Source organism: Chamaea fasciata, unplaced genomic scaffold, assembly GCF_029207755.1.
Source record: "Chamaea fasciata isolate MVZ Bird 193981 ecotype frontalis unplaced genomic scaffold, bChaFas1.0.hap1 SCAF_45, whole genome shotgun sequence".
Taxonomy (NCBI): domain Eukaryota; kingdom Metazoa; phylum Chordata; class Aves; order Passeriformes; family Sylviidae; genus Chamaea; species Chamaea fasciata.
In genome coordinates this window covers 1,481,737-1,495,226 of record NW_027094130.1, presented here as the reverse complement: position 1 = coordinate 1,495,226, position 13,490 = coordinate 1,481,737, and positions in this window count along the sequence as shown.

The following is a 13,490-nucleotide window of genomic DNA, read 5'->3' as shown; positions in this document are numbered from 1 at the left end:
TCATGCACTGACATCCCAGTACAGTGCTCTTCCTCAGGTCCTTGACCTCACTAATGTGGCTTAGTTGCCACAGGAACTTGCATACACAGACATCCTTTAGTTCTCTGAGTCTGCGTAGACTTCTAGCTCCTTTGTTCATCTAGTCTGTTCTTAAGATGACAGTGAATTAAACCGTAGTGTAGTACTTAACACCATTTGCTGCCACCAGTGAGAACTGCGTACCAGGTCGAAGGGCATGAGTGTAACCAATTCCAATGAGGCTGGCATTGTTCACTTTAGCCTATAGGAAAAAAAAATCACAGTATTTATAAACTGTGTAAGTATTCATACAGAAGTATCCCAGTCCCCTGAGAAGGTGGCCTATGCATTAACACTCTTGAGCTACTTGGAGACCAACCTCTCTTAGAAGCATGTTCCAATCTTTTCCTTTTCTCAGGAGTTTTCAGCTTAAGCAAATGGTGCAAATTCTGCCTTCACAGAATGCCATGCTGTTTTTCACTGCCTCCTCTATTATGTCTTTATATCTTTTAAAGAGCTACTTACTGCAGTCCCTCAGAGCCTGTCTTGTTCACATCACTCAGGAGTGATTTTCTTTTTTCTTCTAATGAGCAAGAAATACATGAATATGCAATCCCCTTTTTGCATTACTAAGTTTTGAGCTCTTAACAACAGTATTTCTCATTTTCAATTTTGCTTCAGTGGTCCTGGAACTAATTGTTGTTTTGAAACATAAATGCTTGCTACTTCAGTTCTTGGTCTTAAAACACACACGTCAGCTAACTTTCAATGGTTAACTTACTGTTAGGAGAAGGCTGTAAGCTCAGGTAAACTTCCACCATTGTAATTATAATATGGTTTTACATTATGGATTTAAGAATTAAAAGGACACTTTCATTGTCTTTTAAAAGACATTTTTCAGCACAGTAGCATGCTATTCCAAGCACACTAGTCAGACTATTTCACTATGGACAAAATTATATTTAAGATTTCTTTTCCTCCATAAGTTCACAAGTACGATGTGTGAGGTCCCAATTTAAATTTGAACCACAACAGAAGCCACAGTTCGCAATCTACCATACTTCCTCAGTAACTAGTTAAAGCAACTGCTTCATTACAAATTTTCAGTATTTAGGGGAGCTTGAAATACTCATTTCTGTAACAAAATTCTTACCACAACGGAAGTCTTCTCATCCATTTGGTACTTTCCAGCAATACCAAAACGTGTGTTGTTACTGCCAGCAGTCCATGCAAGATTGACTGATGTCTCAACCTTATTAGTAACCTTCTGATAAACAGACCCACCAAACTCAGTGCCGTCATTCCTGTTTGTAATAGATGCAAGTGTGTCAGGCCTTGCTTTGTTTAGCAACTCTTTAGATTAACCCTTCCCCACAATGATTTGACATTATCTCCTAAAATGAACCAAGAGATCCAATACTTCCCTGAACCCAGGCTCACTACTTCCTAGCTGGAGCTGGCAGACTCCTGCTCCTATTTTTTTTTTGCACAAAGCATGTTTTGCTTGCAGAACAGAACAAGACTTGCCAGAGACCTACAGTTTAAGGTTCTGACAAAAAAAACCAAACCAAACAAACCAAAAACAAAACCAACCCACCCAGATAACCTGGTTGCTTGTCTCAAGTAAGCCAGTGTGCAGTAACACATAAAGGAGACTTCAGTTATGAGAATAAGACTGAAAACAATGTTGTTGCGTTATAATCATTTAAATACACCATCTTCAGAGCGTCTCAGGCCACCTGAATGCCAAGATTAGGGCTACGCAGCGATGACAGCTGGAAACAAACACAATGCCACGCATGCCTTTCTCCTTCATCGTGGGCATTTCTGAGGGAGAAAGTTTCTGTGTGGAGAGTGTGATTGATAACTGGCTAGCTGCAAAAGGTCACGTAGACATGAGGGAGCTTTGCTGAGCACACAGGCATTCTCATGAGAACCAGCAAGGCAGCAAGCTTTGCATGTCCTTGAGCACAGCTGGGATACGATAACAAGACCTTGTAGCTGAAAGATATGAGGGAGAAGCACGGTAAAACAAAAACTTACTCAAACTGTGTAACCACAAAGAAATGTAGAAAGAGGCGTAGCTGACTTTTAGTCTGAGCACCAATCCGGAGCTTAACTTTTGAAATATGCATGAGCTTATTAGTGTTATTATAAAAGCATTGTATGAATTATCAATAAACGAGATTTGCCGATCACTCATACTGAGTGAACATTTCTCCCGCCGCAGATTTCCCACAAGAACAGACTTTCCAGTTCTTAAAATCTTCTTAGTAGGAGGTGTGATGGTGCACTTTGACTAAATTGTGGTCAATTCTGTCTCTTAATAGCTGGCATCTTCAGATTCTACTGGCGGTGTTGTGAATGTCTTTTCAAGAGTTGAGAAGGAAAGTGTCTTTTAAGGATTCTGATCTTCCAGTGTGATGCGTAGATACCAGTCAACATGTAGAGTGATGACAGGCACAGACAGTATTCTTGGCAATTGCTTAGAAAATAAACAAAACATCAGGCAGTAGAATAATCCTGTCAACAAGGAGGATAACAGTAACTTTTCCAAGGGACAAATGTCAATGTCACTTTCAGTTACATTGCAGGAAAAAATGGTAAAAGAAATGGGTGTGACCCAGAATTCCCACAGCCAAGAGGATATGTGAGTACCAGTTTGGCTGAAATGACTGTTGCTTGTCATTCCCCAGTGACAGTTTGGAGAAGTCATCACAGGCTCTTTTAATTGATGAATACTGATGTGTATAAGTCAGGTGTCGGTATATGTATTTTCACATCCTTTTTTTTGCTTTTTCCATGGTGCAGCAGGTAATCTCAGAACAGCAGTGGCTGTGCTGAAGCAATATAAATAGTAATCTCTGATTTTTTCCAATGATGTTTGATTGCCAAGTGATATCCTCAGCAAAGTTGGTCAGACCCTCTCAGTCCTACTCCTTGTAGCTTCTGAGTACTGAGATTGTAGAAGGCCTTACTGAAGCTGACAGAAGTAATTTTCATTGCCTTCAGTGACTTTTCAATTGGGCTGAAAGTGCTGGTTGGTCTCAAAAATACTTTGTGAGCTTTGATCTAATGAGTGGAGACCAGTGGTAAATCAAAATGGAAGGAAGAGCTTTGTGGGCAAAATGCAGTACAGGTTAATTTGCTTTTTCAAATTCTAACTTATTTAAATTTTACATCAGAAGTTGTGGAGGTCTAAATCCCTACTACCACCTTAAGGTATCTCTGCCTCATCATTGCTTAAGACACTGACTGAATGCACATAGTTTAATTTAAAGTTGATTGCATTTAACAACAGAATTTTTTAAAGCCTTTAGTCGTGTAATAATGGTAGATAGCGCTTCATTTAGTCAAGAATGACCCGATACAGTTATCTATCATTTACATTAGCAATGTTGAACCGACAGTAAATTCAATTAATTCTTCAATTTTATGCTCTTAATATTTAAAAACCTGAATCCACTTTAAAATCAATTTGCATTATTTTGAGGATGGGATTCTTAATGTTAAGCTCCTATTAAATCCACATTTTCTCTACTGTAGGGTTGCTTTGAAGTTTTTTGTCATGTTTTTGTGGAATGTTGGTCTTAAGCAGTTTTTGTGGGTTTGTCTGTGACTTAAGGAGCTCTCTATTGGATACTGATCTATGCAGTTGAAATAGAACACTGGAAAAACATGATTTATAACAAGTGTTCTCATAGCAGACCAGGAGGTTGGGTTGATATTTCTTCTTCTTCCATCAAGGAACACCCGTGGCTGTGGGCTATAATTTATAACAACAGTGCTGCTTTGACCGCTTTTGGTTACTGTGGGCTTGTTTTCAGGAATGATGAGTATGTAGTTATCCCATCTTGAAAGAAATACATAGCACATGTGTTTATTTGGATTAATTAGTATGGTTTTATATCACAGTTGGTAGAAAGCTGGAAGAAAAGCCCAAGAGTAAAGGAATAAAGGAGGCAAACCAAACAACTGAGGGTTGTGACTGTGGTTAAAGTCCCTTATGAATTCTGAGTGCTCCAGCACCGGTTTTCTGTGAGTCACTCTTTGAAGCTGCCTTATCATTTTGTTATATATATTCCAATATATGTCCGTCCTGTCAGACCCTAGAGAGAACACTTGCAGTGAGTAATTTCAGGTCTGAGTGCCACAACCAGGCTGCTGAGAAAGCTGGCCCAGCCTTTTTTGTTCTTGGTGTTTCTGATGGTTTGAGCTGCAAGTTCACTCAGTTGAGCTGCTCTGTGCTCCAGCTCTGTTTCTTTAGTGATGCTGCAATACTTGCTGCACGGCAACTCAATTGGAAAACAAAGAAATTAATGATACAGACAGAAGATCTGTTCCCAAAGCAGGGTGAAATTCTGGTGGAAGGGCTTCTGCTGCTTGAATTTTAAACACTGTGCTGTGAAACCTCTGACGTCATCTGTGGGTTAGTGGTTGTATCACCTGGGATAGTCCATCCAGGCCCTGTTGATGCAAACGTGCTTTTCACTGGTGCTGCTCCCTATTTTGGAGAATATCTGAAAATAAGGTGTGAGCAAGTACTGAAAATTTCAATTTTTGCTCCTATTTACCCACTTGCCTGCTGTTTTAATTTTGAAGTAGGGTGTCAGATAGAATCTGTCTAATGGCAGTGGTGTAAAAAGCATGCCTTCAGTTCCAAACTGAAACCCCTTTCAGTCAGCAGATGTCCCAGCTCAAGGAAAATGGGTTGCAAGCCCAAAACATTCACTTTCCCTGCCTCATTTCTAATGGTCTTACCAAGGAAATAGCCAGACTTGGATTGTGCTTACTCTTTGCAATGAAGAAGTTGTTAATGCTGCGTTTTCATGCTCCCATCGTCGTTGTACTCCAAATGTCTGTTCTGTGGAATGGGCAGGATTAGGCTGTTTAAGAGAAAGCCACTCCACATTTACAGTGCCTGTAAGGTCCATAGTAAGAGCCCTAAATAGAAGTATCATTTTCAAGATGCCTTCTATTTTACAAGCAGCCAAACAGAAAATGAAACCCTGGGTTGAATTGTAGTCTTCCTGAAGGAAGTGTCAAAGCCTAACAAGGGAGCTTGACCCAACTTTGTACTTGTTGTTGAGTGAAATAAACTTTAATTCTTAATGAATCCAAACACTGTTAATGAATCCAATACTACTACTTTACTGAAAAAAGCTGTAATTACTGGACAATCCCCTGATTTTCAGCTGCTGTAAATCACTCTATCTTCACAGAATGGAGAGGGGCACTTCATTTAACAACACTGAAGAATTAAGACAGGGAAATGGCATAAAAATCAGAAAGGATCTTAGAATCAGGGGAAACAGAGTAATGAAAAACATATAAAGTTGGGCGTTGCTTCTGTGAAAAGACAAGTTGTACATCCATGTACATGTAGCTGCATTAAGGAAAAGCGTTAGTATTCAAGCCGAATGATGTCATGGGAAAACCGATTTGTTTTTTTTAAGCATGCAAAACTTCTGTCAGTTGAAAGGGGATAAGAACAGCATATTAATCAATTTGCCTCCTTACCTGTTGTTTTGTGAAGTAGTTAGGATTGCTGGCATTTGCCATCTGGAATTTTATGCCAGTGGCAGATCCCTGACTGTGATGGTAGAAGGGTAAGGACCTCATCCAAATGCATCAACAGGAATAGTGTCTCACTGTGAAACTGCCAAGTATTTCAGACCGGTGCCTAATAATGCAAAAACTTGTTGCAATTATGTGTGAAGTGTAATTTATCTAATGTAATTATGAGATGTTTAGAGCCAGTCATTTGAAATAGACTCCACTTCTCTGTTAGCTTTTGACATTGGAAAGACTGTAATCATGTTGCAGACCATCAGCCCTTGGATTAAAATTTCAACCTACAGTGAGCTTCAAACTGCTTTGCATTTACCCTTAGAAGAAAAGGGAGGTTGAATAATTTTTCTTACGTTGATTTATCTTAGGAAAATGGGTGTCAAGGTTCTGAATTACAGTAATTATTGTAAGCATGTAAAATATTATCAACTACAAGATAGATCTGATGTGGTGTGGATGGATTAGTGCACATGCTAAGACCAATTTGAGAACATTTCAAGTTTTGCTACGTTTGCGAGGGCTAGTTACATCCACTTAAAATACAGATTGGCTCTAAAATGGCAGTGGTTTGCAGGTCCAAAGTGTTAGGACTTTGGTTAAAGCAAAAGGAACAAAATAATTCTTTTTCTTTTAGCTTGTCATGCAGTTTGTGCTGAGGCTTTCAGTAGTACTTTATTGTGACAGCTCATTTTCCTTTTCAGTTGATGCCCTCATATACACCTTGTCACTCTATTAAACTAGAAAGATTTAGTTTCTTAAAGAGCCTTCAATGAAGCTGTTATAAAGCCTTTTCTCAAAACAACAAATATGGAGCCTGAACACACGAGATTACATTGTTTTAGTTTATGTTGCTTTTTTGAGGAAATAAAAACAGAAGAGAGCAAGAGTTTATTGCTTAATAAGTATCAGCTATTATCATAAAAAGGGTTCATAATTTTGAGTTTCATTTTTATTTTGACCAGAACACTTTTAGATAATAAATGTTGCAATTGAATCTTGTTTTTTTTAGGAAGTTGTTAAAACAAGCTAAATGCTTTCCATTTATGGATAACAAACTGATGCTCTAAGTTTAGGAATTACTGTGCCAAAATTTGAGTATTTCTTTGATTTCCTTGTAACCCATAAAACTGACTGTTTCTGGGTATTCTGGGACCTTTGAACTAGGGGTCTTACCTCAGGTGGGATGTCAAAAGAATATATAGATTGTGATTCTGTTTTCTCTCCATTACTAGGAGCAGTTTTTGATCCGGGCAAGTTTGGATTCAGACAATGCCGCTAGATTTCTACTTGAGAATCTGCCTTTTGTGGCCTGTTTTATGGGTATTTTCACTTTTTTCATTGCAAGTTTTTAGGATTTTCTAAGTGTGTGTTTATAAAAAAGCAGCACCCAAATTAATTGCATCTTATCAGTACGTAAGAACTACTTTATGGCATTTTAACCTGAAAACGCTATGATAGCGTGTGTGGAAATGGAATTTAACTCACTTGGCAGACTTGAAATATATCCCTAAGCAGTAATTGCAATATCTTTTCAAATTCTCGAGCAGGAAACCAACCTTTTTCTAAATGGAATTTTTATGAACTGTTTTAAGGACTGTTTACTGGAAAGCTGCCTAATCACTGCATTTCCTGGGTAATGACTGAAATATGTGTGCTGAATTAGTAGCAGGAAGATGCTCAACTACTCTGGCAGGGAAGAGTTGATACTGCTTTTGCTAATGCATGTAAACCACAGAGAAAATTCTGAATATGGAGAAAATTTTTATCAAAAGCCCCATTTAATTGTATCCTTCATTTGAACGGTGCCTTGTTTCAGCGATTTTTAAGGAAATTATTGAGACTATTTTTTTAAGTGGTAGAAGTAATAATTAAAACCCGTCCATGAAAAGATTTGGGAATACATTTAATTGATAGAAAGATTAGGGATATCCGGGGAAAAATCCACGTTGCTGGCATTCTTCTGGTTTTGGGTCTTGGCAAAGGAACTAAAATGGGTTAAGAGGAAATTGCTTGTTCACAGTGTGCTGTGTGTGGCTTCCTGGGGATTTTACCTTTACGGTGAGTGTTCCTCTGAACACAATGAAGCTGCAGGCGTGTGCTAAATCCAGTTAAGGAGATTTCCAGTCTAGTCTTTTGGCTCTGGAAGAGTCCCTAACTGTGCACCTGGGACATAGGATTGTCCAAAAGTGTCCCCATTGCACATTGCGAGGAATCCTGGTCTTCATTCTGCTGGTTTAGTTTGATGTTTCCATATTCTTCTAAAAAAGAATCATTGCTTTCTGTCCAGTGCCTGCATTCACAGCTGTCTGGTTTTTACCTTTTCTTCAGCTGCCTCTTCTCCACACAAGTGCCCTTGTCTACGTAACTCTTTCTTTTATGGCAGCTGTTCAATAGCTGGAGTTAAGCTTCTTGCCCTACTCTGAATTTCCAATTTCCCGTTTGAGGATGAGGCAATCACCGCTGACTTCCCAGAGGGCACTCCTTCGCTTAGTTATCCAGCTCTTAGCAGCTTTGAAAGGGACAGAGAAATGGAAGGGAATAGCTTTGGTTCATAACTATTTTTGCATTAATAATAATTAAAGTTAAGATCAATGATTGTAGTACAGATGACTACCAATAGTGCTTCATAGCCCCTTTGGGAACTGAAATTGTGTGAAATAATTCAAAATAGCCTCCCTAGAATGGTTATTCTGTGAGCAGCAGTAGCTCTGTTTTAAGGCTGGCGTGGTGTCAGGAGGTCTCTGGGCATGCCAGGAGTTTCAGGTTGCTCACTTTTCTGTTATTTTTGCCCGTCTCCAAGTGTTTCCATTCTACATTCGGTCTTCCTGAAAATATTAGTGTGTCTTCCTTCATTTGGACATTGCAAAGCATGACTGCTTTTGTGGAGGACTTTTCACCCTTTCCCGGTCTTGTGCCTTTTGTTTCTTTTGGATGTAAATCCAAGCAAGCTGCCAAACTTTTATATCTTATTGGGATTTAGCAGTGGTGTCAGCGAGTACAAAAAAGAGTTCAACATGTTTTATTGTTATCAAAAGCATTTCCAGGAGTGGGAATGAGGGATAGGAATCCAGGGCACAGGGATGGTGGATCCCTGTTTATCTCTGTAGTATTTTAGAGTGTGTTTCAGTGTATCCCTGAACCTCTTTTGCAAATATTGTTAAAAAGGCAGTGCTTCCCAAAGCAAGAAATGAACCCAGGAAAAAAAAAATCTTGCAGTCTTATCACAGCATGCTTTTTCTTTCTTATAAAACCAACATAATCAAAATAAAAACCAACCAAACCAAAACCAAAAACCTCAAAAACTAACCAAGCAAAAAACCCCCCCCAAGCCCCCAAAAAACTAAAACAAAAAAACCCCAAGCTTCTATCCAGTAAATAAGACTTAAGTTTTAAGATTTATAACTACAGAAGGTGTCTTGATCACAGCTGAAAGAGGTTTGTAGTTATGCACGGCAGGCCTGTGAATTCCTTAGCAAACCTATGATTTTCTTCTTTTCTGAAGTATGTCTGTGAAATGTTTTGGAGTTTTGTATTGGAAAATATTTTTCTGCAAAACACATTTTAGTGGGAATAAATAAAAACGCCAACTAGTATAAAGATGGAATCATGTCTTTAGGAATTTATACTAGAATAATCTTGAATCTAGAGGAAACTTGAATGTGGGGAGGAGAGTGGAGGTATTGAAAATCTGAGAGGGTTTTTGCTCGCACCAGTTGTGTTTTCATGCTGTTTACTTGGGCTAATATAGTTCATGCTGCACTGCAAAACTTTTAGGTGCCTTCAGCATGTTGAATAAGAAGCTGTAGTTTTATAAAATAGCATTTATTTTGTTGTGGATGGGCTGCTTTATCACCTACATACAAGGACTCGCAATCACATACGTTGTATCTCATGTTAAACAAGGATTTAGGAGAACTCCATGGAGTTCAATGAGCCCATTTCTAGCTGTGTTGACAGCAGATTTCTACCCAGATGCCGGATAAGCATACTTGGTATTTTGAAAAGTTTTTCCAGGCTCCAGCTCTTTTGAAGCAGGCACTTAATGAGCTTCTGTGTATTTAGCAACCTTCATCAGATGCCTTTACATCAACTTGTGCAGGCTGCCGTTGGGCTCGTATGAAAAATCAGGCGTACGTTCTAAAATGTGAGAATGCTTTTTTTCTCTGTGAATGTTTGAGGGATCTCGTGCTCCTTTACCACAATTTAGTCATTCAGGCCTGAGGTGCTCTGGTCCCAGGGAAGATCGATAGGATGTTGCCATTACGGCCGTGTCTGTCAATTACAGCCAGATTCAGGCAGTCAGGTAGGATTGTAAATTTGTGCCAACCAGTCACAGATGTTCCAGCTGTGCAGACATGTGGCACTATTTATTCTACTCTTTTTTCATAAAGGCCACAGGGGGGAAAACATTGTCCCTACCCAGAGACTGCAGCCGTTCTCCTGAAAGCACCTTTCAATCTTCCTCTCCATGCTGGGATGATGGCATTAGGTCTTTTTAGCCCTCACATGTTTGTTTCAAACTCCCACAGCTCACAAAATTAATTTCTGTTGGGAACACAATGTGGTGATGAGGCAGGTTATTCTGGCTGGGCTTTTCCTTTATCTGCTATACAAAGCAACTGATTCACTTTCTATTAATTACCACCAGCTATGGGGACTGCCTGGTGTTTTTCCTTTGGACTTTCAGCCTTTTGAGCTCGTTCTCAGGTTTGCTGTTTGGAAAAGCAGAGATGACAGGAGCGGGAAGGAAGGATACAGGAGAAAGAGGCTGACTTACCCAAACCTTAAAGCACATCTCAGCTGGGAATGGTTATTGTGTGTGGAGCACTATATTTTACTTATATGCAGCACAATATTACTTGTCTCAACTTCCCTCCTCCCCCAACCCTATGAAAGGAAATTCTAAAAAACTGCTTTTTAACTAATTATAAGAAATCCAATAACACTAGCAGCTTATTTCTTTCTGACTAAATGTAATGAGATTGGAGCATTGCTTCATCAGGAGAATGACCTAATACAATAGCTCATTGAACCATGAAAGATTCATTAAAACTACCTTGCAAGGGGATTTTTTGGGCAATGTTTTATGTGGTGGACTTTTTTTCTTTTAAAAATAACTCCCAAGTCTAAAGCAGTTACTGCATGTAGTTGTAATCAATTTTGTAACACTAGGCAACAGAACTGGTTTTTAATTACCTCTTATGTTCTAAAGATGTTACAGAAAAATCCTCACAGCTGAGCTGCACTTCATTTGTTGGAGGCTGAGGTTTGCAGCCAGGTGACTTTGCAAAATACCCAGATGTTACACACTGGGATTTTGCACAAAACTTCAGGAGTTGGTGATAATTTTCAAACTGCCAGAAAATTTCCATTTCCTGCTGACCTAAATGAAAGAATCTATCCCTTCCCTGAGATGTGAGTGGCAATGTGTCTGTACAGCTTTTAGAGTTGGCTTCTCACAAAGGGTACATGATGCCCATTTGCCCCTCAGCTTTGTATCTATTACTAAATGATGCATTTTAAACTGTTCTTTGTATCCATGATAACTGTGGGTTCTGAAGCAGTAGAGACTTTAATACACTAAGCTTGAGGTATAAAAATGAGGCATCTGTCAGAAAAAAATATGGACTGACTTACAACCTCTATAATTAAGGTGTCAGGAAATCTCAAGCTGTTAAAATCTATTTTGAGCTACCCTAAAACATTACATCCAACAAGACAATATCCAATAACAGTAAGAGAAGGGGCAGAAGGTAAGATGATGGTTTGCAAATGCATAAAAAAAGGAACTAAAAAACTAGATATGGAATTCTAGAGTTCAGTTCAATTGATGTAACTGTCCCCATCATCCTTTCTGCTGCCAGTAGGAAAATGTCCAGAGCATGTGTTTAAGCAACACGCACTAAAGCCTGTGGGCATGTTTGACTCTTTCTGGCAGTGTGCACAAACCCAGGCTGCTTCCACAGGTGAGAGAGGTAAATGCTCTTTCCTCCTGAGATACATCTGAAAAAATCCTAAAAGGAGCACCTTGTAATCTGGGGAAAAACCAAAAGGTTTCTCTTTCTACTGAAATCTTGGAGTGAAATAAAAGGAACCTGCAGAAATCAGCCTCTCTCTTTCTTTACACTGAGTTACTGAGCCCTGCGCCTCTCAGGGTCGTTCACCTGCTGCCCCAAAGCGTTTCCTAGGTGTTCAAACAACAACAACAACATTAAAATAGGAACTAACACTCAAATAACAGCAGATCCCTGCTTTGGCAGGCTTTTCCCTCAGGGCAAACCATCTTTTGCCGCTTTTCTTTTGCAGCGCAGAAGAGCAGGAGAGGCTCAGGAGACAGAAGGACGATGATTTGGCCAAATTGCTGCCAAAAGCTGATGCCTTTAGTTTAAGGAATAAATACCTGTCCAAACTTGGAACTCAGGTATCATTGATTAAAAACCAGAATGCTGAGGGGTTTATTTAAAGGATTTGGCGGGTTTTACCAGCCAGCAACTCCACCTCTGAGTGAAATCCCTGGGATTTGTTCTCAGGAAGAAACCTCCCAGTAATGAAAAATCTAATGAAGAGAAAGGATTCGAAGGTTAGCCCATTTCAGAAGCTGAGGAATGTCTTGAACTTTATTTTTTTGCAGCTCCCAGCTCATTACTCCTCCTGTTTCTCAATCCTGGCCCACAGAAGTGTGTTGAAATAGCAGCTTGGCCCTGTGGAGAAGCAGGAATCCACTGAATTTCCTGGGACACAGAGCCCAGCGCCAGCAGATGCTCCGTGCTTTGCTGCAAGCCTAGATCCTAGATTTCCAATATTGCCTAAAAACTCCTCCTTCCTGGACAATCCAGAGGATCCTGATGGGGGATGGTGGCTCTGGTGGAACCTCTGAGTACCTGCTCCAGCCTCTTGGCTCTAATTACTCCGTGAGTAGCTGAGTCAGGGGCCAGGGGTTGCTCTCTGGCTGTGAAATGGGAAAATTCCATCAGGAAAGTGCTGGGATGAGCCTGGAGGGAGGTGGGGCTTCTCCAGCCTCTCCTTCTTGGACACCTTCCTTGCTCTGCTTCGTTTTTCTGAGGGAGGAAAAGGTGAGGAGAAGCTCCCCAGGGAATATTGCAGAGGAATCTCCAGTTCCAGAAGTACAAAAAGTGCCCAGCCTCAGGAATTTATCCCAGCTCAGGAAAAGCACTAACCTCTCCAAGCCTGAACAATGTGAAAACCGATTTATTTTTTAAGACTTAGTGACTAAAACCAATAAAAAGAGTTAATGCAAGGACTGGATTTTGCTTCCAGAGGGAAAAGCCTTGAATTCTATGCTGGAACTCATCATTTTCCCATCATTTCAGTGGGAAGCTCCTTGCTGAACAGGGACTTCCCAGGGCTCCTGCAGAGTGCGCTTTGCTTTGCTTTCATTCCTCCTGGAGGTAATTGGATCAATTATCTCTGACCCGAGCTGAGCTTGCTGTAAAGGGGCAGGAGGTTTGTGGAGCCCCAGGAATGGGGAACATTCCTGAGATACTCCAGGAAATGTTCCTAGGATGGCTCCAGGGAATCCTGGTGTGCCACAAAAAGCTCAGGAGCCTTTGACGTTTGTTTGGCTGAAGGGAGAGGAGTCCGTTAGAATCAAAAAGCTGCATTTGATGTAGAATATCCTGAATTTCATCGTTTCAATCTAAGCAGAACTCCCAGTCTTAAAGCTTGGTTTTAAAAGAGATTTTTGTGCAGTGGAGATTTCTTTGACGTGCCTGGAAAATTCTCATCTTCCCGAGGGACATTTTGGGTGAAAGTTCTGGATTCTGGAGGACAATGAGGGGACCCAAAGGAGCAGTTTGGGAGCTCCCTGTCCCCCTGAGCTGTCCTGGTCCTTTCTGGGCTCCTCGGGACCAGCCCTGAGGCTTTGATTGGACGCTTTCCTT